Source organism: Balaenoptera musculus, chromosome 1 (assembly GCF_009873245.2).
Source record: "Balaenoptera musculus isolate JJ_BM4_2016_0621 chromosome 1, mBalMus1.pri.v3, whole genome shotgun sequence".
In the NCBI taxonomy this organism is placed as follows: Eukaryota; Metazoa; Chordata; class Mammalia; order Artiodactyla; family Balaenopteridae; genus Balaenoptera; species Balaenoptera musculus.
This window is the reverse complement of record NC_045785.1, coordinates 130,907,037-130,933,347: the sequence shown is the minus strand read 5'-3', so window position 1 is coordinate 130,933,347 and position 26,311 is coordinate 130,907,037. Positions and strand designations below refer to the sequence as shown.

Genomic DNA, 26,311 nt, shown 5'->3' with positions numbered 1-26,311 from the left:
GAGAGACAGGGTTCTGAGACTATAACCCATGGAGGGGTACCAGATGGCTCCCTGCAGAAAGGCTGAGAGTCCCTGGGCGAGAGCCTGCCTTGGTCGTGCCTGTTTCATGGTCTGCCTGGTCCACTGTGGAGATCAATGCTGAGAATCTGGTTGTGGTCTCACCTGGAGGGGTTTCAGTGGCTTCAGGTGGGACGGTCTCTCTGCCTCTAGTCTTTGCCCATCGAATCCACCTTTCACGCAGCCACCCTTAGAGTTCTAAAACCCAAATCTAATCATGTTAGATTCCCCACTTAAAAACCCTTGGTGGACCTCAATTGTCTACCCAAGGCTAGATTTCTTAGTGGGACAGTCAATGTTCTTGACAACATGCTTCATCAGTGTCATTTGTAGCTGCCATGCTCTGTACGTAGGTGTGCACTTTAACCTCACTGAACTGCCCCTTTCCCTGAACGCACTCTGTCCTGTCACACTTTGGGGCCTTTGTACACCCTCTGTTCTTTCTGCCTAGAGCACTCTCTGTTTCTTTGTCTATATGTCAAAAAGCATGCTAATCATCCTTCAAGTACCAGCCCCAATTTCACTTTCTCTGAAGTTCTTTCCTTACCACTGATTTGTACTTTTTCTTTTCCACTTCAAGGCACACAGGGGTCAGCAGAGTTAATTAAGGAGTAAAGACCATACAGGCTTAAGGTTGCAGGTAAGGGGTTGGGAATTGTGGACTCTCTCAAAGAGGATAAGTCCCACACAAAATAAATTCAGGAACAGGTGACTTGAATGCGACCCAAGTGGGAAGTGTCAGCCTGACCGAGAGGACCCTGGGTAGGAGATGCTGGTATCAGAAATGCTCAAATGGACTGTTATCTGGTGCTCCAGGGTCAGGACTCTGCTAAGCAGATTTGTAGGAGGCATCCTGGCTTACCTGGGAGACAGAGGTCCCCTGGCTCCCATAAGACAGTTAATATTTGTGGTGTGTCTGTTTGAACAGTAGTTGCTCTTAAATAGAGAGGATGAGCTAGGAAGACAAAGTAAAGTGCAAAGGAAGGAAGGGAGAGAGGGGCAAACTTTGCAGAGCAGAGTCAACTGCTCATTTCACTCCAGCTCAGCAACACGTCTTATCTGGGAACAAAATAGACTCTGGCTGACTTGAAGTGAGTCTCTGCCCATTTGCCCACACTGCCATCTTGGGAAATTCACTCGCTTCTCTGTGCACACTTATGGAGGGAAGTCTCCAGACTTCCCAAGAGTCCAAAGGAATCCTCTCCAGTTCAGAGCAACTGCCACACACTGAGGTGACACAGGGTGACCTGACAACTCACAACACGTCCTGCAGACTCAATAGTGATGAAAAGCCACTCGCACTTTGAAATGCCTCCTAAAAGGCATGCTGAGCTGGGGTACTTAGATGTGGGGTACCATTTTAGATTTATCCAACTTTGAACTCTGAAAGCAACTCTGCCCTCATGGCCTTTCTGCCTTTAGTCCAGGTTGGAGGGGAGTTCCACATTCCATTAGCCAGCCGTGCCCTGATCTTCACAAAGAGCCAGTGAAAGGAGGGGGCATCCTGAGGATGAGAGATGGCTGGCAATTCTGCTTCCCGTTCGGTGGAGTCTGTGCCAGGAGATTCTGTCCCTCTGTGGCCTGCTTTTCTTTAGCCTTTTGCACATATCACACTGAGACTCACCCCAGAGTCAGAGAAGCCTCTTATGTCTGCCCTCCCATTATTCTGGGGAGCTCCTCAGAGATAGGACTAGGTCTACCTCTTGGAACCCCCAGCTCAACACAAAGCTTGGCACATAGTGAGTAATGGTTGCACCAGAAACATGAGCTTGGCTTCCTCCCCTTCTCTCGACTCTTCTGCCCTCCTTTTATCGAATTTCCCTCTTCTTCTCTTTTCATCTTTTCTCACCACCCGAGCCCAGACAGGCTGACAGAGGCTGAGGGGAGCCTGTAAAAAGACCAGGCTGGTACCCCAATTGGCTGCCCATAACTTTCCAATTCCGCTCTCCAAGAAACCGGAACTTTCTCCATCTTGGGCACCCCCTTTATACTTCTCTGCCACATCCTTCATTCATAATGCATATGACCCTCTCTGGCACATCATCTTCCCAGGCAGAGCTTACAGCTTAAAATCTATCTGCACCTCCATGAGAGACAATACGGTGTGGTGGTTAAGGATCCACCCCCCTGGAGGTGGATGGCCTTAGTTTGAATACTGGCTCTGCTGCATATTAACTGTGTTAACTAGGATGAGTTAATCAAAATCTCTATGCCTCAGTTTACTCATCTCTGTAATGGGAATGATAATAACAGTACCTCCGTCATAGAGTTGCCTTGAAGATTAAATTAATACGTGCAAGGCATTCAAAGCTGTGCCAGGCACTTGGTGAGCACCATGTAAGTTTTTGTTATTATCATTTTTAATATTATGGGGAAGTCACAGATACAAATATTTTCAGGCATATAGCCTCAATATAGTCGTTGGTCAGTATCCGTGGGGGATTGGTTCCAGGATCTCAAGTCTCTTATATAAAATGGCATACTGTTTGCATATAACCTATGCACACCCTCCCGTGTACTTTAAATCATCTCTAGATTACTTGTAATATCTAATACAATGTAAATGCTATGTAAGTAGTTGCTGATGAGCAGCAAATTCAATTTTTGCTTTTGGAACATTCTGGAATTTTTTTTCCCAAATAATTTTGATCTGCAGTTGGTTGAATACACAGATGCAGAACCTGTGGATACGGAGGGCCAGCTGTACTTACATCTTCAATCTCTCCATTTCCAGCAAATCTTCCTCCTCAGTCTGCAAACAGTTTCAAATCTCCTCTAACCTAAATAAAACTTTCCTCCTACTCTGTCTCCACCTTAAACTGTTTCTCTCTCTCTCTCTTTCCCTCTCTTCAGTCAACATCATTAAATGAGTAATGTACACTTACAATCTCCACCTCCTCACCTCCCATTCAGGAATCAATCCACAGCCATCTGGTTTCAGCTCCTACCACACCGCTAACACTGGTCTCACCAAGATCACCCATCACCTCCCTCTTGCTACTTCTAATTACCTCTCTATCACTTTTGACCTTCTTGACCATTCACTTTTTCTTGAAGTGTTTCTTTCATTTTTTGAGACACTGTTCTTTTCTGGTTGTAACAGTCAGCTTTTGCTATGTTACACTAAAGTAACAATCCCTAAATCTCAGTGGTTTGTGCTAATAAAGGTCTCCTTTCTGCTCACAATCCACAGCAGCTGAGGGTCGGATGTAGCTCTGCCCTTGTCTATTCTTCATCTGGGGATCCAGGTGTCAGGAACAGAGGATCTTATGGCAGAACCACACAGTGATTCCTAAATCTGCTGCTTGGATGTTGTGTACATCACCTTTGCTCATGTGCCATTGGCCAAACCAAGTCACATGGTCCAAGCCTGACATCAAGAGATCAAAGAACTACACTCCTCCCACTCACAATGAGCAGGGCCAATGATCTTCCAGGAAAGACAGAAAATTATAGGGAACAATAATACAATCTACCACACTGGTTCTCCCTCTACCTTTCCAATAGCTTGTTCTGACAGCCTCTTTCACTGGATCGTGTTAATCCACCCACTTCCTAAATACTGGTGCTCTCCAGAGCTTCTAACCATCCAGATCCTCTATAGGTAATTCCATCCATGCCTTTAACTCCAGTAAGCACCTATATTCTTACGACTTGCTTCCAAATTTCTAACACAGACTGGAAGCAGTCCCTTGAATTTAACCTGTCCAAAATTCAACTCATTTTCTCACCTTCCTATTCTTTTATTCTCCATCATGGTTAATGAAAATGTTGTCAATCCAAAGGTCTAAAAAATCAGAAAACTGGGAAGGCTTAATTGTTCCCCCCTTTTCATCCCATCCAATGAGTCAACTACAATCCATTCTACCTTTAAGATAAATCTCTAATCTCTTCCGCACTTTCTGTTTACTCTGCTATTACCTGAGTTTGGGCCCTTACTGTTTCTTGCTTAAATATTTGTGATTCTTTAACTACCTGCCTGCTTCTGTCACTCTTCACTCACATCCATCCTTGCATTGCAGCAAAAGGTGTCCCCTCCACTCTGATCTTCTCCACTCTGATCTCCAGAGTGGGATCCACTCCACTCTGATCTTCTCCGCTTAAGAAACTTCAAAGGCTCTCCCATTAACCTGCAGTACAATTCAGGCTCCATACAATGGCATTCAAGGCTTTTCACAACCAGGATCCTACTGTTCTTTTCATCACCCTGTCCTGTCACTCACCATCTTGCATCCTCTACTTTGCTGTATTAGACTTACTATTAGTGTCAAAATGGCTCACGATATTTCTCATTCCCAGGTAAGTTTACTCATGCTATTCCCTCTGTCTAGATGCTCTTCTCATCATCATTCTTTACTGAACTCCTACTGACCCTTCAAAATCTAGTCTTAACACCTTTCATAAGACCTTCCTCAAAAACCTTGCCCATTCCCCTTGCCCCTACTCCACAATGGGTAACAGCTTTCTTTTTTTATAACATTAATCACATTATATTATCTCATTCACGTCTTTCTCTTCTATATAGATTAGCAGTTTCCAGAGCAGGAACTGAATCATCTTTAAAATTGCTCAGGAACAAACGCAGTACGGGCCCATTGGATACTCCATAAATGTTTGTTGAGGGAACAAATAAATGAGCGAATGACATAATCCTGTCTGTGGCACATTAACACAATGGGCAGATTTCTCCAGTTATTGGTTTTACTCTCTGGCTGCTTGCTGTCTTTAGGAGACATAGGCTCCTTCCTTTGTTGGAGGACTAACTTCTTGCCTCTGTGTTATACGTGGTCTCTCTGCAGCCCGATAGCGTAAACCTGATCATTCTAGCCTCACAGCATTCCTTAGCAAACCTCCCTTTCCTAGAGTCTGTCTCTCCAACTACCGAGACTCCTCTGCAGTTGGACTGCCCACTCTGCAGCTTTCCTAACGGCCCCTCCGGCCAGCTTAGGCCCTCCTGAGGCTCCCCGGGAGCCCTCTGAACCTGGATTACACCATCACTCTTGCTGCCTTTGGTGTTTCTCACTGTTTCCCGACCATCTCTGCCAAGACTAGCTAAGTACTTTGCAGGACCCAGTGCAGAATGAAAATGTGGGGTTCCTTGTCCAAACACTGTTAAGAAGTTCACAACGGCAACAGCGAAGCAGTAAGTCAAGCACAGGTCCCTTCTGATCACAGGGCCCTGTGTGATCACATGGTTCTCACGCCCAGGAAGCTGGCCTTCAGCAATACCTCCCAGCGCCAAGCAGAAGCCACGTGCCAGGGGCCAAGGTACAAATCTATCAATTCTTCAGGAAAATGAGTTAGTACAGGTGAAGAGAGGGTGCATTTTTGCTTCTATGAGGACAAAATCATTAGAAAGAATCTGGTGAGTTAAGTTAATTCTGAATAAGGTCTTTAATTAATGCAGTTGGAAAAGGGAGTTTTAAAAATCATGCATTTGTGTGTGTGTGTGCATGTGCGTATGATTAATATATATGGTTATTTGATTAAGTAAAGGGTTTGGACCAATGCCATGCAGAAGTTATTTTAAAAGTAAGAATAAGTTGTCTCTAAAGCAGAAACTAACACCACTGTAAAGCAATTATACTCCAATAAAGATGTTAAAAAAAAAAAGAAGTTGTCTCATTATAAGCACTTTGTAATTACGAAGAAATTGCTTGCCATTGTTTGCATCAAATCAGGAGATTCAGAATGATGTTAGTTCCTTGGCTTGGGGGTATGGGCACAGAGTGCCTTTATCTTCATTGACAAAAAATTAATCAGTCCATCTAAGAAAGAAATGGAAAATATTATTCGAGCCAAATTTGAGGATTATAACCCGGGCAGAGCATCTCAGAAAGCTCTGAGAATTGTTCTACCCATTAGAAGTCAAGGCACAGTTATATAAGTTTTTTTGAGACAGAGGATTGTACATCAAATGACGTATCACTGACAGTTTACATGATCCAGATCTAAGGGTCATGGTGATAGGTCACGTGACCTCTTACAAGCTCAAGAAGAAATGTTACCTTTAAGGAGTTGTTTTGTCAATGCTAGGAGAATGCTGCTCTTTATGGCTGAGCAGGTATTCCTGCTGAGGGGGGAGGTTTGGTCAATGTATCATGCAGATACTCAATGCACAGTGAAGGGAGACAGGAGGCCAAAGGGCAGAGAAATTTTTCTTGTCTTGCCATAAAATATGAAGTTTATTTCACATCTACCAGGCCTCTGCCAGATGAGGACAGGCAATAGGCCTACCAGGCTGTGAGAACTCATTCATTTGTTCATCCATTTATTCAACTAAACATTTACTAGGACTCTTTTCATGTCCGTGACTTAGATTCAGAAGTTTCCTCATAACAAGGGCAGTCAGGGATCCGCTTTGGGGGCTGATCCTGGGGCCAGAGATGGCTAGGTGCATCTAATACTACATTGTATCCCTCTCTGAACTCACTGTAAACTTACAGTGAAATAAAGCTTACACTTACAAATAAAATAGCACAAGGGAATGAGATATCATCTCACACCGGTCAGAATGGCCATCATCAAAAAATCTACAAACAATAAATGCTGGAGAGGGTGTGGAGAAAAGGGAACCCTCTTGCACTGTTGGTGGGAATGTAAATTGATACAGCCACTATGGAAAACAGTATGGAGGTTCCTTTAAAAACTAAAAATAGAACTACCATATGACCCAGCAATCCCACTACTGGGCATATACCCTGAGAAAACTATAATTCAAAAAGAGTCATGTACCACAGTGTTCATTGCAGCTCTATTTACAATAGCCAGGACATGGAAGCAACCTAAGTGTCCGTTGACAGATGAATGGATAAAGAAGATGTGGCACATGTATACAATGGAATATTACTCAGCCATAAAAAGGAATGAAACTGAGTTATTTGTAGTGAGGTGGATGGGCATAGAGACTGTCATACAGAGTGAAGTAAGTCAGAAAGAGAAAAACAAATACCGTATGTTAACACATATATATGGAATCTAAAAAAAAAAAGAAAAGAAAAAAAAATGATCAGAAGAACCTAGGGGCAAGACGGGAATAAAGATGCAGACCTACTAGAGAATGGACTTGAGGACACGTGGAGGGGGAAGGGTAAGATGTGACAAAGAGAGAGAGTGGCATGGACATATATACACTACCAAACGTAAAATAGATAGCTAGTGGGAAGCAGCCGCATAGCACAGGGAGATCAGCTCGGTGCTTTGTGACCACCTAGAGGGGTGGGATAGGGAGGGTGGGGAGGGAGGGAGATGCAAGAGGGAAGAGATATGGGGACATATGTATATGTATAACTGATTCACTTTGTTATAAAGCAGAAACTAACACACCATTGTAAAGCAATTATACTCCAATCAAGATGTTTAAAAAAAAAAAAATAGCACAAGGGATGGGATGTGGCATAGTGTCCTCCTGGGAGGAAGGGAGGGCTTGGGTTGAGAGTTGCAGGAATCCTTTTACCTCTTTTAGTCTTCTCCTTTCCTCTTTCTCCAACCTAATGTTATTAATGCAAATGAGGGAGGCTCACCGTTCCTGGGATTTGCCCCAGGTGAACACCACACTGCTGCCAGTTGTCACAGTCTTGCTGTAGTGCTGGGAGGTAACTTTCAGCAAGCCTTGCATGTGTAGAGCATCTTCCAATTTACATTATTTCATTTTGATCCTCACAAAAAAAATATCAGTTTGAACCATATGAAATTGTCATTTCTGAAGGTTAAATACAGTCAACTGTCAGCAATTTCATATGGTTCAGCTTACATAACATAACATGATAATGGTGTTATCATCTCCATTTTCTCAGTAACCAATACAGAAGCTTAGAGAAACTTCACCGACTTCACAGAGCCAGGCATGGGGTTTGTGAACTCGTACTCAGATTCCTGCTCTTTGTCCACGGTTGGTTGGTGCCCCTTTGGTGTAAATGGTAAATCAGTCTCATGCAGCGACACATACACAGGTTGGAAGTCTCAAGTTAATGAGCTTTAACTGTCTTTTTTATTTTAGCTCCAGATTCAGTAATGGTTCTCTGTACAAACTCATTCATTTTTAATCTGTAATGATTTGACTGTAATGATTTGTTACAAATGATCTTTTAATTCTCAGCTGCGGTTAATCAGTACTGAAAGGCACTTTTCCTGTTATTTTATTTGGATAGGACTCAGTGAAATACTTGCCTGCCATTACTTAATCACTTGTTTGTTTTCCCTCTGCACACAGTTTCTAGCAGCATACAGCAGTATTCAATGTGGGCATTTTCCTTTTACCTAGTCAATCGAGTTCTCCAAGCCGTAGGTGCAGGGAGCTGCAGGGGCCTCTGAAGTTTCATGTTATGGTTTGATGCTAACTGACCCTCTTCTGCTGGCCAAGCACAAAGCCGGGTGCTGAGGACACACCAACTTATATGTAAAGATTATTATGAGAGCTCGTGGTGTAGGGGAGAGGAGACAGAGTGAATGTTACCTAAACCATCCCTGGAGTGTCAGGAGGTCTTCCTGGAGGATGTGATCTTATAGGATAAATATTAACCAGGCAGAAGTTTCTGGGCAGATGGACCAACAAATGCAAAGGTCCAGAGAGTGAGAGCTTGGAAGTTGGGGAAAACGCAAGTAGTCGAGCATGGTTGGAGGACAGACAGCAGGCAGGAGAGGGTGGCAGTGAGAACGGAGTTCAGGGAGGTAAACAGGATGGGATCATGAAATACCTTGGGCACACCTTAAACCTTGAGAGGTTTAAGAAGGGAAATAACCTGAGTAGATTTACTTTAGAAATATCCTGAGAGCAGAATGGAGAATGGATTGGAAGGGGGCTGAGAGTGGAGGCAGGAAGCCCAATGATGATGATGAGGAGGAGGAGGAGGAGAAGGAAGAGAAGGAGGAGGGGGAGGAGGGAGAAAAATAGGCAAGAGATGCTAGGACCCTGGGCAAAGTGAGTAGCTATGGGGATGGGGAGAAGTGGTGGATTTGAAGTGAATGCTGGGCCAGAACAAAGATGCGGTAAAGGAAGAAAGGTACAGAAGATGAATTTCTAGTTTTGCTCTTTCAGGGCTAGGCTGAGGCACTCGCCTGCCATCCAAAGAGGTTAAACACTCTGGCTCCAGGCTGGGGCTATCCGCAGGCAGGAGCGGCTGCCCCAGCAGAGAGGGCTAAGGGCTAGGCTCTTTCCTGAGTCATCAGCTCTCTTGAGGCCAGTAGGGTCCGCTTTGGGTAATTTTACCGTGACCCTGACCAATGAAAGAAATTGAAAATCTTTTCTATCCCCTTGCTACCCCCAGATTCTGGCATTTCTGGCATCACCATTCAAAGATTTGAGTCAACCCCTGAAGCTGAATGATTCTAGAAGGTTACCTTTCCCATTCATTTTGTCCAGGTGTTAGGGAACTGTTGACCAAAACTGCCCACCTTGGCCAGGCACCATGATAACCTCTTGCCTGAGTTGTCTCACAGCAGGAGGTCCCGATAAAGAACATGATGCTGCTTCGGAAAACTAACCAGGAGAATTTGGGAGGGCCCGAAAGGCGGGAGGACATGCCAGCCCATAGTATCTCTACAACTAACCCAGAAGAATTCGGGAGGGGCCAAAGGGAGGAGGGAGGAGACAATATGTCCTGCCAACATCCCAGAAACCCTTGCGCTGGAATCTAGCTTGGCTGAGAGATGCACGCACCACCAGGAAGGACCCTGAGTCAGAATGATTGGCCAGAAGCAACCCGGAAACTAACCCCATCACCATAAAACCTGAGACTGCGAGCCACGTGGCAGAGCAGCTCTCCTGGGTTCCCTTACCCTGCTGCTCTCCACCTGGGTGCCCCTTCCCAAAAAAGGCTTTTGCTTTGTCTGCGCATGTGTCTCCTCGGACAATTCATTTCAAGTGTTAGACAAGAGCCCACTCTCTGGGCCTTGGAAGGGGTCCCCCTTCCTGCAACACAGGGATGTGACCAGTGATGCCTCAGGAGGGCAATCCCTGTGCTCAGCTGCAGGGAGAGGTGAAGACCACCTGAGATTTCTTCCATAGTTTGTCTGTGGAAGGGCCCACACCTGAATGCAGGGAAATCATGTGGAACCTCTGTTATCAGGATGGCACTTGTCAGTGTGATGAGAGGAAGGGCTAGCTGATGAGGGAATTGCCATGGCAATAATGTGGTCTGACCACAAAAGCAAAAAACAAAAGGCAAACACAGTTCCAGCTCCCTCTCCACTCTATATAAGAGATCCATTGGCCAGCTGGTGCCTGCTTTGCTGTCAAAGAACAGAAAGTATGAGATTTCATTTGTCTTCTTTATCTCTGCTTTTGATGGCCTTAGCAGAATCCCGTTATCCTTTTGATGTCCTCCATGGAAATCTTTAAGTCCCTCTTCTCTCTTGGTATCCTGGACGGAACAGCTGATGAGATTAATTCATGCTATAGTGTGAGTGACTTATGCTTTCGTTTAAAACGCTGACATCTCTGGGGAAGGGCAAATAGTAACACAATGGTATCAATCTAATGGTGGAAATATGAGTTTCGGAAACAGGGACTTTGGAGGGTTTTGTGAAGACCTTCCAATCATATTCAATAAGCAACTGCCTGGCTTAAGGATGGGGCCTTCTTGGTTCTGACACATTCTGAAAGAACCGTGAGGTTTCTTTAGAACTACAATGGTGGAAATCGGAGAGGACCTGTGTTTCTCTTCAACCTCACTCTGAGGAAATGGATCTCAAGTAAAGGTTCAGAAGCCACCAAGTGTCCACACAACTGGTTCTCTGTTTCCAGAAAGAGACACTCTTTCCCATTTCTGAGCCTTGGCACTCCCATCTTCAACTGATTTCTCTCGGCTGTAAGCCTTCTCCGACTCCATGCCTGGGGTGCCCTGGTGCTTTGGTCATGCCTCTGTTAGACTCTGGACACAGAAGCCATGTGGAAATCTCTCTCTATAGGCATGAGTGTGTCTCCCCCATGGACTGTGAGCTTCTTTCTTGAAGGCAGGAACCATTTCTTATTCAGTGATTTTTTGAACTCTGGCAGATAATAAATGATCAGTAATTTTTTTTTTCTTTTCCCGGGGTGGGGTACAAGCAGATGAGTACAATGGGGAAAGCTGAGCGGGATTTTGTTTGGGAGCATCTCTCCGGCCTTCTCAAAGCTAGATTGTCATATTCCTCAGGCCCTCCCTGGGGAGACGAGATGAAAAAGTCACTCTGTGTGCCTTCAAGTTTCTCACAATGTCAGTTTAAACATAGATGTTAGTGGGTGCCAATGTTAAAAGCATGCTTTCCTCTTGGCCCATGCAAATGGCCTTGCCCTGAAAAACCACCACTGGGGATGGGCCAGCTCTGACTAAGTTGAAATCTGAGGGTTCGAGGAGCCTCCCTAGACTCTGCCTCATGTTCTTGAGTGTAAACCCAACATCTGAGAAGTCGGTAACCTGCTTGCTGGCCGGGAGAAGCTGGGTTAACCAGAGGTGATCCTGCCTCCCCTCTTCCCTCCTACCCCAGGAATATTCGGAACTGTGTGTCTGGTGATCACAATGCTGGGTGGAAGGCATGCCAGCGCAGGGTGCATGGAGGCTGGGGGTGATGATCACCCTGCAATACCACGGACAATCTCGCCCAAAGAAGAATCCACTCACCCGAAATGGCAGCAGTGCCCTCCACAAAACACAAAACCAGACAACAGCCTTCGGTTATACCTGGATAGAAGTTTAAGTTTTGAAGACTCAGATGCCAATTAAAGAAAATAGACCTTCATTTTCTAGGGCCTACCCCATGTTAACCCACCATCAAGACTCCTCTACACTGGCTTAAACCCCTCCACCTCCACAGGTCATGCTAAGGCTGAGATTCTCCTCAAGCTACAAGGGACAGTGGCCTAGTAGTCACACATAGGGCCACTGTCTCTGCTCCAATCCTGTGCCTCCCTTTCCATTTCCCACAGGGCCTGCATCTGAGCAGAGCAAACTTGCACACCCCAACCCTGGTGTGGCCCTATGGGTCCCATTTGCATTGTTCTGGCCTTGTACCCAACTTCCTGGGCTGTTCCTACATGCACTAAGCTCTTGACCTCCGGCTTGGCTCCCCTATTTTGCCCCGGCACAGATTTCTTAAATATTCTACTTCTCTAGATTGTGACCTTGGACAGTCTCACTACCCCCTCCCAAAACAATTATCCCACTCAAAATGACAATGGTGTCTTCACCGGATTTACACAGGACCTTTGGTTTAATCCACTTCCTGTCTGACTGGGTGATTCCCCACCGGCTCCCCTGCCCAGCCCACAGGCTGCAGAAGCAGGCCCTTGTCCACAGAGATGCCTGACCAAGCCTCTGCCCAGCGAGAGGGACTTGGGTGCTATGTGTATCTTCTGCTCAGAGTCTGAGTCTGTGCCCTCTGCGCTTGTGCTGGCTGATGCGGAGGCCGCTGGGGTCTGGCTCACAGCCCAGCCACACCCGGAGGAGAGCCCTTCATCAAATGCCTGGGAAGTTGATCTTTTATCACTCTAGCAACTGATCCCCCTTAACGGCAGATCCAAGGGAGATGATGATATAGACCAAATTAAAACAGAACACGTACAGAGAAGGCATGGATTCCTGGGCCGGTTGTGAAGATGTGCCCTCTGGGTTGGGTCCTTTGAGAGGAAATTGGTGATCTTTGAGGAGGACCTGAGAGCTGCCATCAGAAAAAACCATACTCAGCCTCTGGCCCCAAGGGTCAGGCCTTTGCCAGCCAAGCACCAGCTTAGCCAATTACCTGCCCCACAGGAGCCATTTAGAGGAGAGAAGAAATATTCGCCTCTTTCCACACCCAAGCAAGGCAGGGCTAGATATCAGGTGAAGAAAGGGCCAGGGCTCACCTTAGATCCAAAGCTTTCTCTTTCCTTTTTTGACCTCATTTTTGGCTTCTTTTGCAGAGGAGAGCACACATCTTTTTTTTTTTTTTAAATTTTATTTATTTATTTATTTATTTTTTGGCCGTGTTGGGTCTTCGTTTCTGTGCGAGGGCTTTCTCTAGTTGCGGCAAGCGGGGGCCACTCTTCATCGCGGTGCGCGGGCCTCTCACTATCGCGGCCTCTCTTGTTGCGGAGCACAGGCTCCAGACGCGCAGGCTCAGTAATTGTGGCTCACGGGCCTAGTTGCTCCGCGGCATGTGGGATCTTCCCAGACCAGGGCTCGAACCCGTGTCCCCTGCATTGGCAGGCAGATTCTCAACCACTGCGCCACCAAGGAAGCCCAGCACACATCTTAAGACAGGAAATTACCCTGGTGATTGATGTCTAGCAAATGCAATTAGGTCCCAGTTAAGTGTTCTCCAAGGGGCGCCCTTCCAGTGTGGCGTTCTGAGTTTGGTGATCACTTAATGACCGTGCGCCTAGGGCCTCCGGGTAATGCAGCATTTGTCTCTGTTAGGCTTTGAGCACTAGAACATTCCGGCTCCCTTTAGATGCAGAAAGGCTGTGGACCAAGAGGTGGGAATGGAAGGTGGAGCAGGGAAGAGGCAGAGCGGATGCTGGAGAGAGGACCTCAGAACAAGAACAGTCAGCTTGGCCAAGGACATGCCAGGGCTCCCGAGTGAGGCTGGAACATCAGTTGGGGAGCAGGGGTGCCTTCAAAGGCTAAAATTCTATCATATTTGCTAATCAACCCAGTGCTTGGAATATTATTCTTTAATTCCACTCCCTTGGGGGCTTTGGAGGGATAAATAAAGAAAAATGACCCTGCCCCTGCCCTTGAGGTATTTGCACTCTACTTGGGAAGGTCAAACACACCCTATCAACCTTCCAGGCAACAAATTTCCATCTGGCTCGTAGCACATTCAATATGGACCCATCAGTGGCGCTTAGGGCAGGACAAAGGAGGTCAGATGCATCCTGCCTGCCTGAGTTCAGAATCGGCTCCGTCATTTAGAAGCTGAGTGACCTTGAGCAAGTTACCTAACCTCTTACGTCTCAATTTCCTGTAAAATGGGGATAGTAGCAGTAGTTCCCCTATAGGCTTTTAGGGAGGATTGAGCAGGGCAATGCACAGAAAGCCCAGGGCCTGGACCACAGCGGTCTCAACACATGCCAGTTCCCTTGCTCTGCTTCTAAGCCTGGACTAATTAACCTTTTTTTTTTTTTGTCACAGACCTCTTTGGCAGCCTGGTGATGCATATGAACTCCTTCTCAGAATAATGTTCTAAATGTAGAAAATAAAATATATAGGATTACAGAGGAAACTGCATTTTTATTGAAAGGCAGTTATCAAAATACTAAAAAAACAAATTTGCTGTATGGTAATATATGTGTTTCTTTATAAACCCAGTAAATAACAAGATCTGGTGGCAAGTCAAATAACTACTGTGATTTTGAAGTAGTAATAAGCTTCAACAATATTTCAACGTATCTGCAACAACCGTAATGAGATATAAAAATATCCGTGATTTCTGTGGATGACAAAATTACAGCTACCGCTAATACTGCTGTGACTTGTTGCCTACGTTCAAGAATAGAGGACTTGCTCAAGTTTTGTTAGCGGTTGGTGAAAATAAAGATGTAATTTCTTTCTATCTAAGTTGCATGGATTCTCTGTGGACCCCAGGCTGAGAACCATTGCTATAACACTTGATCAAATCAGTTATAACCATACTTTCTAAAGTTTTAAAATAACATTTGTTTTCTCATTACTAAAGAAAAACATAAACATAATTGAAAAGTTATGAAATAGAGATTCAGTGGAAAAAGACAGAGGACATTTAAAAATATGACCCCGAGAGTACTGCTGCTAACACTTGGTGTAGTAGTTTGAATTTTAAGGCAATGGAGCTCATTGCTAATCCATTTTTCATGCCCTGAATCTGCTCCACTTAGAGTTATGAGATTGCAGTTTCACTTAGAGGACATCAAGGCACAGGGAATGGTTAGTAAAGAACCAACCGAAAGCATCACGGATGTAGGCCAGAAACTACATGAAGCCCAGTGATGGCAAAGGAGCCCTTGACCTTTGTGACACAGTCACCCATAGACAGAGCAAAGTGTCAAGAAACAGAGCTGGGTGCCCCAGCAGCCCAGAGGACATGCCGGAACCTTCCAGCCCCACTCATAGGAGCTGTCCCACTGGTCTCAAATCTCTTGTTAGACCTGATGAATTATCGTAAGTCGGAATCGTGAATTGTAATGGAAATTACCCACTTGATGAGGGATACCAACTGACTCTACTCAAAATGCCAGATGTTTAGATCAGATCCCTGACACACACAGGCAGAGCGTGAGGGCTCATTCAAACAGCCCATTTAGAAATAATGATAATGAGGCCGCACTGAATCTAGGAGGTATTATACAATCCATACAAACACACATGTGTGGCCAGAGGAGGATCCTTATGTCGTCCCAGATGATCCCCTGTGGCGACACTGCACAGCTCTCTCTGGGGTGAAAGGGTAGTTTGACATATGTCCAGCTGTCCCAAGTTAACTCTAGAAGACTGAAGCCTTGGAATGGCTTGTCTAGACCCTGTGAAACAACGCCTGTGGAGAATCCACCACGTGTGGGTTCAGAACACAGAGGAGACCAGGCCCTAGCTTACTTTTCCTAAGATCGCCCAGAGAACTCAACACCAAGAACCCTCCAAGCAGTGGCCAGTTTCTGGACCCCTGACTTGCCAACCCTCGTATATGACCATGAGGTTGTGAAAGCATCACCCAATAGGGTCTTTCTGCCCCTCCTGGATGGAACTTCCAGAACACTGGGGCCAATATCACTATAGCAACATTGGAAAAGCACCTCTCTTCTCCTCCAGCTCAGACCTTAGACCAGTGCCCTTTTCTGACCTCCAAACAGAGACCTTCCACTGGGGAGGACAGAGGGGTATTAATGAAATGTTGCCGGCATAGTCTTCAAAATATAATTGTGTGCTTTCCTGGAGTGACACTGCAACCCCAAGGGGGGCCCACCCTGCTACCTCTAAGCCTAGTTAAAGATCGCAGCCCAAGATAACAGGCCAGCAAAGCTCCTGAGTGCAAGGCACTGCCAAATTTCAAAATGTTTTTAATAAAGCAGTGTGGCAAGGGCAGCTTACTCATTTTGATTCTCCACTGGGTCATTCAATTAAACCTGAAATTCTGGGAAAACTTGAACCACCCTGACCGTATTTTCCATTAGTAATAATGATAAAAGATAATTACTGAGCTTGTCTGTCAGATATCCCAGGCACCCGCACCTCTACTTAATTAATTGCTAATTAAGATATGAAAGAACTGCAGTGTCTCTCACACATCCTGACTTTACGAAGCCTTGGCAAATCTTCCTCAGGGAAAAAGAAACCTCAGCTGCCAAGGCTGAGCCCCTCCTTTGGTTTGGAAGCCAGCAGCGGAGACAGGGGAAGGTGGGGAGAGGGCTGACTCTGAGTTGGGGTCATTTATCCACATCATTCAGGTGGCAAACGATAGTCCTGGGAGGAGAGGATGAGCGGGAAAGCGAGAAGAATGAACCAGTTTTGAGTTCCTACCTTTTGTCACACACTGAACTAAGCCCTTTACATGTGTTATCTAAGTTAATCCTCACAGCAGGGAATATTATTATCCCCATTTTACAGATTAGAAAAGGGGTGCTTAGAGGGATTACATACCTATCTTTTCCAAAAGTGTGTAGCAGGTAAGAGCTAGAATTTTAGCCAGATTTCATGCCCTTTCATTTGTTGTTCCATGGAGATAAAAGAAACAGAAATGTTTTCTTCCAGGTCTTTACCATTATTGATAAAGGCAAAGGGCATTTGTGGTAGCTAACCTTCAAGATGACCCCCAATTAATCCTTGCTTTCTAGCATTCTTACTCTTGTGCTGTCTCCTCCTACATTAAATAGAGCTAATCTGTGTAATGAATAGGATGTTGCAGAAATGCTAACAAGGCAGTTCATCAAAGACCCCGTACCTTCCACTTGGGTTTCTCTTGGATGACTCGCTCTAGGGGAAGCCAGCCACCGTGTTGTGAGGATACGGAAGCAGCCCGGCAGAGACCCATGTGAGAGAGGCATTCTGCAACAACGAGATCATTTAAGTGAACCATCTTAGAACTGAATCCTCCAGCCCTAGCAAGTCTTCCGGTGACTACAGCCCTGGCTGACATCCTAAAGGAAGCCTCACGAGAGACTCTGGGCCAGAACCTCCCAGATAAATCACTGCTGAGTTCCTGACCCACAGAAACCAAGAGATAATAAATGTTTATTGTTTTCAGCCACTGAGTTTGGGGGTAATATGTTATGCAACAATAGATAATAAATGGAGCATTCATGAACTTTTCACATCTCACTGAATTGCAACGTCTTGCCAATAACAATGGGTCAGAGACCTCCTTCTAAGAAACATTCAAATTTGTGTGCTTGCGTGTAGGAGCCCCAGATAACAGTCATTCAAGGTCCCTTCTGTTAGGAGACCTTGTGAGTTTAGGAGCTGAGTATAGGTCAGATCACCAATAGTTGCCTAAATTTCCCATTTTCTCATTAAAATGACTAAGTGCAATTTGTCGGCCATTCACAATCTGATCCATTTGCAGCAAATGACCGCCGTGAGAGTTAGGAAAAAATATGAACTGACAATGCTTTAGCATATTGGATAGTTTTATCTAGAGCTGATCAGCATCCTTGCAATCCCATGGCTATTCCTGAAACTTCTCCAGCAATTTGCAGTAAACAAACCAAAACCATTGAAGTAAGGGAGTTTATGCTGAATATCAAAATGGACTGTTGCTGTGAGGTCTGAAACCTCTGCGGGTTTTAGATGCTGTGTCTCACCCGGCCTGGTGGCGTCTTTCTTCTGCCCATGATTCACCTCAGCCAAAGGGGGAAAAGCATGGGGCTTTGGAGAAAATCTGTGATTGGGGCCAATGGGGTCTCCTAGATGCTCTCTCTGGACTGCCTGGCCCTCGGATTTTGACTGCACAGTTGGGGGCCGGGAGCCCACGGGACAAAGTCGAAGTCCAGCCCCTCGGGTTCCTGAACTCACATCCAGTATCAGAGGGGTCAGCATTTGATGAGGAAAGAAAATACAATGCACATTTTCTGGACATATTTCATAGGAAAACTGGTGGTTGCTTTTTTTCAAAGATCAGCTGTTACAAGTTGACCCCAGAGAATGGCTGCGGGAGAAACGCTGGGCACGAAGAGGGGAAGTGCAGGTAAATGATGGGTTGAGAGAATAGGCAGCAAGAACGCATCAATTTGCTGGAGCGGCCAGGGAGCCGGGTCACCGTGCTCTTTCGTCTTGCGTGCGTCTCCTGTGGTTCCACGGCTCCTGTCCTCGGGCCCTCCTGGAAGTGTGTAGGCTAAAAGGATCTGGGAGCGTGAGCCCTGTGTTGGATGTTTCATCTCTGCTCACAGTTTTGTTTCTGCAACTTGTAACCACAGGAATAATGGTCCACATGGTGATACGTCAGCATCTATTTCCATTATAAGTATCCTTTGCCTTGTCACCAGTTATATGAAAATCTACTCCAAGATAAGGCCTTTGTGCAATCTCTCCAGGCCTATACAGCTTGCTAATCAAATTAAATGGATCTATTAGTGAGGTCATGCATATTCTATCACAGGGGCCAGTACGTTAGGTTCACTATGAGCTTCTCTAACAGAGCAAGTGTGGTCACGACTTCAGGAAGATCAGCACACACTGGCTTGAATTCAATGTGGCCATGGCTCAGCCCACAGTTTGAAACCTTTTTTTTTTTTTTTTAAAGCGATAGTTAAATGGAAAAGAGCACAGGACTAGAACATAGGAGCCCTGCCTTCTAGTTCTAATTCTCCAAATAACTCTATGTGTTTGGTGCATGCCTCCATAAGTGAACCCCGTTACAACTACCAGCTCCAGGTCTCTCCCTGCCGTGGGCAGGACCTCCACGAGGGCAGAGGCTGTGTCCTCTTCTTGTATCTCCAGTGCCTGGTGCAGGCCCGGGCATACAGAAGGCTCTTAATAAATAGTTGCTGCCAATGACCAAAACACCAAATCAGCACGTCTGTCCCTATTCACACATGTATACATGTGGTTATATGCACATGAAGGAAAGCACAAAAGTCTACATTCCATGCTGTTAGCCTGGGGGTTGAAGGTAATATGGACAGTGTGGGAAGGAGAGGAGGTGGAGAGAGGTAAAGAACTGAGAAAAAAGATAAGGGGACTTCACTAAAAAAGCCTAGATGTAGACTATGATCTTCTTGTAAAAGTACACGTATGTGTGCATAAATAAATTAGGGGGAAATTGACGATGTTCTTATGTTAAGTCAAAACAAGTTGCAGAGTATTTCAGTTTACAAACTATAAACAAAAGCATCCCATATGTCTGTATGTATACGCATAATTGGGTTTAAATAAGCACAAGGGAGGATGTATATTGTGGGTGTTGCGAGGCATCACCCAACTGAGACACTCAACCTCCCAGCTGCTGGCTGCTGGCGGCTCGCAGCTGAGTTCCTCTCCAGGCATCACCCTCAGCCAAAAGGAGCTGCTTTGCCCAAGGTTGTTCCTGACCTCTCCCTGGGGGCAGCCCACCTCCAAAGATGGGTGGGGCCCAAAGGCCTGTCCCTTCTCAATGCAGGACAGCTCCAGAGGTCCCTCCAGCCGATTCTGCTTCCGGTACGCCCCATAAGAGTTGCCTCAATAAGCCTGCAGAGTGCTTATCCTGTCTCAGCCTGTTTCCTGGGAACTGAACTGATGACAGTGTGGAAAGATACATGCTTGTCTATTAAAATGTTACATCAAGAAATAATGCTATTTGCAGCAACATGGATGGACTCGAGATTATCATACTAAGTGAAGTAAGTCAGACAGAGAAAGACAAATATCATATGACATCACTTATATGTGGAATCTAAAAAATATGATACAAATGCCCTTATTTACAAAACAGAAACAGACTCACAGCCTTAGAAAATGAACTTATGGTTATCAAAGGGGAAAAGGGAGGGGAGGGATAAATTGGAAATTTGGGATTAACAGATACACACTACTTATATAAAAAATAAACAACAAAGACCTACTGTATAGCACAGGGAACTATACCAAGTAAAACCTATAATGGAAAAGAATCTGAAAAGATATATATATATATGTGTGTATAAAAGAATCACTTTGCTGTACACCTGAAACATTGTAAATCAACTCTACTTCAAAGAAAAAAAATTTTTTTTCAACTCTATGGAAATATATATATATATATATTTTTATTTGAAAGTAGGTGTTTTTATTTATTTTTTATATTTTTATTGGGGTATAGTTGCTTTACAACGTTGTGTTAGTTTCTACTGTACAGCAAAGTAAATCAGCTATATGTATACATTTATCCCCTTTTTTTTTTTTGATTTCCCTCCCATTTAGGTCACTGCAGAGCACTGAGTAGAGTTCCCGGTGCTATACAGTAGGTTCTCATTCGTTATCTATTTTATACATAGTATCAATAGTGTATATATGTCAATCCCCATCTCCCAATTCATCCCACTCCCCCCTTCCCCCTTGGTATCTGTACCTTTGTTCTCTATGTCTGTGTCTGTATTTCTGCTTTGCAATATAAAAATAAATTTTTTTTAATGAAATAAAATGTTACATCAAGGGGCTGAGGCTAGGGGTAAATTATTAGCTTTTCCGGTATACATCTTCATATGGATTCACTTATTACAATGAGCAATTATCACTTTCATAATTTCAAGAATATCAAATAAAGATATTTAAAATATAGTAAACAAATATATGTGAGTTGAATGAATGAATGTCCACGCCTATATCTAGTCAGAGAAATAATAATAAAATAGCATGCTGAATTGAAGGTATCAGTGTTGAATGAGCTAAACTGAAGGGGATTTAGCCAATACTTTTGATGACTTTTGAGTTAGTTGGTTCAAAAGAGATTGGATTTTTCTAAGAATGAGGTCACCACCTCACAGATAGGATGAGAAGTAAAAGGGTCAATGGGTGTAAGTAAAAAGGAGAGGGAGTTTTAATTCCATGGAAGGAGAGATTTTCTAATATCAGAGCTCTCTGCCAGTAAAATAGGCTGCAAATTTGGGGCAGCCGCTGTCCAAATTACACTGTCCCTAAGGATCTGCAGTGCTTCTGTTTGGTGAGGAGCCAGATTAGAATCAGAGGAGGAAAATACTTGGCATTCATGTCACCTCCAACACTACCCCACCCCGGGCACTGACGACACCTTGACGACCACTCTTCTTCCCAATGACATAGCCTCACAATCCTTCCCAGCCCCACTCTCCAGGCAGCCACTGCACTGCTGATATTCTGGAGTCTTCTCCAGAGATGAAACCTATCTGCCCTTCCAGAGCTAAAGGATCTTTCCTCCAATTCTAAGGCTCCACGGGGTCCTCCAGGGAAGGTTAATTCCTTCAGGAACAGCTTAGATGAGCAAGCCTACACCTTAGCCGGAAGTCTGCTCCTTCCACCCTCAGTGCCGCTTGATTTTTAAGTAGCCCCTTTAGGTGCCTATAAATGAGATCCCTGAAGCTCAGGGTTCCCTTGGAGAAGGCTCAGAAAGGTTTGTGGGAAGCAAGCCCTTGAAGGCATAATTATCCTGCTATGGACTGTGGGATGATCCGCGGGAATTGTGTAGGGGGGCAGGGAGTGGCTTGTTCAAATTTTGCAGAGGGGCCCTCTTTATTTTCTCTCTTTATTTTTTAATTTTTATTTTATTTTTTTTGGCCACACCGCACAGCTTGTGGGATCTTAGTTCCCTGACCAGGGATTGAATCCAGGCCCTCAGCAGTGAGAGCACAGAGTCCTAACCTCTGGACCATCAGGCAATTCCCCTGCCCTGTTGAAAGAGACTGACAAATTGCTGACACACAAGCACCCCACTTGCAAGAGAAGTCACTGCTTCTGTAGGTGGTGGTTCGAACCTGAGAAAATGACTGTCATGCATTCACTTCCTTAAAGAGTATTTATTGAACTTTTCTGTGCTGGCATTGTGCTTGGGACAGAGAATCTGCCCTTGAGGAGTTGACAGTCCAGAGTGAGAACAGCACAAATGAAGAAGCTTGCAATGAGTGGTAATGTCTGTGACCTAGGAAAGCACTGAGTGTCACGAACATGAAGAACATGAGAGGGGCTCAGGGTTAGGGGGGATGAGAGGCTTCCCAGAGGAAGTGTCAAGCATTTGTCATAATCGGATCATCTAAGCACGTAACCACAGCCACCTTCAAAGATCTCAGAAGGGATTTGCTACGTAAGACACATTTCTGGATTTACAATCCTCCTGTAGAATTTTTAGCTTAAATATTTGCCACTCCATTGCAAAGCTATGAGAATGAATGAAAGAAAACTAATGAAGTAAATAGAACTCTCTGGAGAGGAAAAAACAACAGTAAATAACAGTTTTCTTTAGGAATCCACATTTCACCTCCAAGTTTCTCGAAATGGAGATGTGGCAGTTGAGATGGAAAGCGAAACCAAGGTTCCTTATTCTGAAACCATAAACATAATTTCTTCCCTCCCTTGTTCCTGTTTCAGGTGGCCATATCATCGTGACTGCAGAGACCAGTTCTCTTTTGGTGTTAGGATAAAAGAACGTGCGGAAAAGAGAAAACATCGAAGACACCATCACTAAAGGTACCATTTTCTGTGAACCTTTTACCATCCATCATTGCAATGGTCAGTCTCAGGCTTTCACTGTTGACCGCATATTCCCAGGATTTGAGGTTCCTTGTCACTGTAACAACAGCCTGGGGGACAGTCTCTCTGCAATGAGGTGGTCAAGAACACTAGCTCCCCTGGGCTTCATGCTCAGAAAATGCTGGAGAAACTGGACATCAAGGTTTTGGCTTCTCATAAAACATTTTGGAAATGCATTTCATAAAACAGTTGGTCATAAAAGTGCGTTACTGCACTCAGCCCCTCCAAGGGGCTAGACTTGCTACCTAGCCCAACCACGCTTGCTCTGAGCCTGCATGAATCAGTGCTAAACTATTAACCAACCTGACTCTAAAATTTCTCAAGTTCCAAAAGCTCTAATAAAGTATTATGAAAGAATATCCATCTCTTTATCTCTATCCATAACTATTTATATGGCCAGAGGAAAAAGCTGTCATTTTATTTCTTTTAATTTAGAAGTTTTCCTAATTTCTTTTTCATACCACATATATATATATATCTAAAGAATTTCCAGGTTGAAATAATAACCTCTAAAAAATGGTCCGTGGGAGAAGGCTCTGAGGATTCACAGAGTTGACAGCACAATGAATATTTTGCTTCTTTAATAACTTTTCTTGGCACTCAAACTTGATACACCGAATTGGGAACTTTTCAAACAGGTTGTGGCTCTTTTTTTTTATTGTACAAAACAATGATAATATACCCACCAGCCTTCTCTATTTGTTCATAAAGTTGCTAAAGTTTGTTCGGGAAAAACTCATTTCATTCCTCAGACTCATCATGCTTTCATTATCTATCATGGTACTCTATAGCAGTAAGACAAGTCTTTTATGAAGCCCCACATTTGAATTAACCCAGAATATCCTCAGCAACACCCTGCCTCACTTGGGGACACTTGACTACAAAGTACCCCAGGCCATTGAAAACACCTTTGAATGTACGTACAAACCCACGAGCCATCATTGCACTAAGTTGGCTATCGGCCATTCACACTTAAGAGTGAATTTGTTAATTTGGTGCTCCTAGGCTAACAGCTGGTTGAGATCAAGTTCTCTGCAACTGAGCAGAGTTGGAATAGGGTGGACCATCTGGACGGCAACTACAGGTAACTATTAAGATGAAGACATTTTTACTTAACAGCTCTCTACTCAGAAACAGTATTTGTATAGTTAAAAGAACATTTGACAAACTATTTGCAATGAAAGCTTAAACTCTCCCACCCTCTCAAAGAAACTTGCTTAAATAAAAATAGTTGGTCTCTGAACTGACTTCTGAATAAGGTGAGTTCAATGGGATCTGGTGTGCTATCATCCTCTAGATTGATGCTGAATAAATATTTAAAGAATATTGGTTTAAATGTGAGACAAATTATGAGCTTGGCAAGAAAGCCACATATTTTCATTTAGTCCTGACATCTGATGATGATATCTGATGGAGGGTTTAGAAGGATGAAAGACCCAGGACCCCACCAGCCTGAATGAGACTCCACAGGGGATCTGAGAAGGCTGTGTGCAGAAGATGGATGGTGGGAGAGGGATGGAGACCGACATCACATCATATCTGGAGGCAGCCTTACTGCAGCAATGAGGACCCTGCCCCCGTCCCTCCTGTAGAATCAATCCGCAGGCCGAATCAGAGAATGCTCAGGAAAATCAAGGATGAGACTGAAGTTTAAAGCAGGGCCTGGGGATGATCCCTGTGATCATGTGATTTATAATAAGAAATATATGTTTGGGGCTTCCCTGGTGGCGCAGTGGTTGAGAATCTTCCTGCCAATGCAGGGGACACGGGTTCGAGCCCTGGTCTGGGAAGATCCCACATGCCACGGAGCAACTAGGCCCGTGAGCCACAACTACTGAGCCTGTGCGTCTGGAGCTTGTGCTCCGCAACAAGAGAGGCCGCGATAGTGAGAGGCCCCGCGCACCGCGATGAAGAGTGGCCCCCGCTTGCCGCAACTAGAGAAAACCCTTGCACAGAAACGAAGACCCAACACAGACAAAAATAAAATAAATAAATAAATAATAAAAATAAAAGAATTCCTTTAAAAAAAAAAAAAAAAAAAAAAAAGAAATATATGTTTGGTCTTCATGCTGTTTCTGGCAGAGAGCTCCTAAAACTCTTGAAATTTCCTAAGCAATAGAGTGAAATAGGTGTTTTGTGGTTGAAACAAACCCCTTTCAAGCACAGCTGAGTTTGTTAAATGAGGTGATTTTGGGAAATCTCCTAAGGATGGGGGCTGGTTGCCAGGGGAACCGATCATATGATTAGAGAGTTGGAACTTTCAGTCCCACCCCTACCTGACCTCTGGGGAGGGGAGAGGAGTTGGAGATTGATTTCAATCACCAATGGCCAATGATTCAATCAATTATGCCTATGTAATGAAGCCTCCATAAGAGCCCAAAAGGGGTTCTGAGAGCTTCTGGTTGGTGAACTAGAAGGCTTCCACGTGCTACCATGCTGGACCCCAAACTCCACAGGGACAGAAGTTCCTTTGAAAAGCCTTGTTTGGGACCTCCCCTGTGCATCTCTTCATATGGCTGTTGATTCATATCCTTTAATATCCTTCATAATAAACCAGTAATCTTGTGAGTCAAGTGGTTTCCCAAGTTTTGTGAGTCACTCTAGCAAATTAATAGAACTGGAGGAGGGTGTTGTGGGAACCTCCAATTTGCAGCCAGTAGGTCAGAAGCTAGTAGGTCAGAAGCCAGTAGGTGACGACCTGAATCTGTGATTGGCATCTGAAGTGGAGGGTAGTCTTGTGGGACTGCACCTTCAAACTGTGGAATCTGATGCTCTCCGGGTAGATAGTGTCGGAACTGAGTTGAATGGTAGGACACCCACCTGGTGTCAAAGAATTGCTTGGTGTGTGTGGGGGGGGACCCACACATCCGAATTGGTGTCAGAATTAGAATTGTAATCCTAAACCACTTTAGAGCCATATACGCGCAGGGTTAAGCTCCATTTCAGTGTCGGTCTGACCCAAGTTCCCGGGTCCAGGAAGAGTCAAGCCACAGCTGGATATGAGAGGCTTACCTTGAAGCCAGCTAAAAACTGCAGGTAGGTCCAGGCAGGGGTGGTGGATCCTGCTGGCCCTCCTGAGGGTGGGACTTCTCAGAAGTCTATAGGATGCAGTATCCAGATGACCACCAGCTGCTCTGTTGATTAAATCTCAAAGCACAGAGGCCAGTCTTTCTCTGCCAAGCCTTGTCACATGTGTACGATTGACATCACAGGAGAGCGTGGTTTGTCCAGATCAGGCCCCTCCCCTGTTCTTACAAAGAGTTGTTCACCAGCACGGTTTGGTGTTGGAACTGCAGAAGTTACCAAACAGGAAAGCCAGCAGGTCACCTCCTGGCTCTTTGGCAGTTGGAACACAGGTGCCTTCACCAGGCTGGTGTGAACGGTCTTAGCCTGCAGCTGCCCTACCTTCATTCCCCATGCATTTGAAAGCAGCTTACTTTAAAAGCTGATTAGATGAGCACTTAATAACATTAGAATTTAAATGGCCCCAGATAGGCTTTCAGCTTCTTGCCAAATTGAGATAAATGTGATATTTGGGGAGCTGAGCTCCCAGCTTCATGACGAGCTCTGGGCCGCAGACAGGTTTTGAAGAACTACCTTCTCCCATGTTTTTCTGCAGCCTGATACCAGGTTTGTGTGCATCTATAAGATCTCTT

The 26,311-nt window shown here is 44.8% G+C and overlaps 1 protein-coding gene across 1 annotated transcript in view; it reads left to right on the top strand.

Annotated features, from left to right (window-relative positions):
- The window catches only part of TNR (tenascin R), a 417,206-nt gene that overhangs the window by 191,519 nt on the left and 199,376 nt on the right, over window positions 1–26,311 (top strand). Inside the window, exon 2 of the mRNA XM_036866234.1 lies at window positions 22,494–22,592. The gene's annotated coding sequence lies outside the window, so the exon portion shown is untranslated. The remainder of the gene's footprint in view (window positions 1–22,493; window positions 22,593–26,311) is intronic.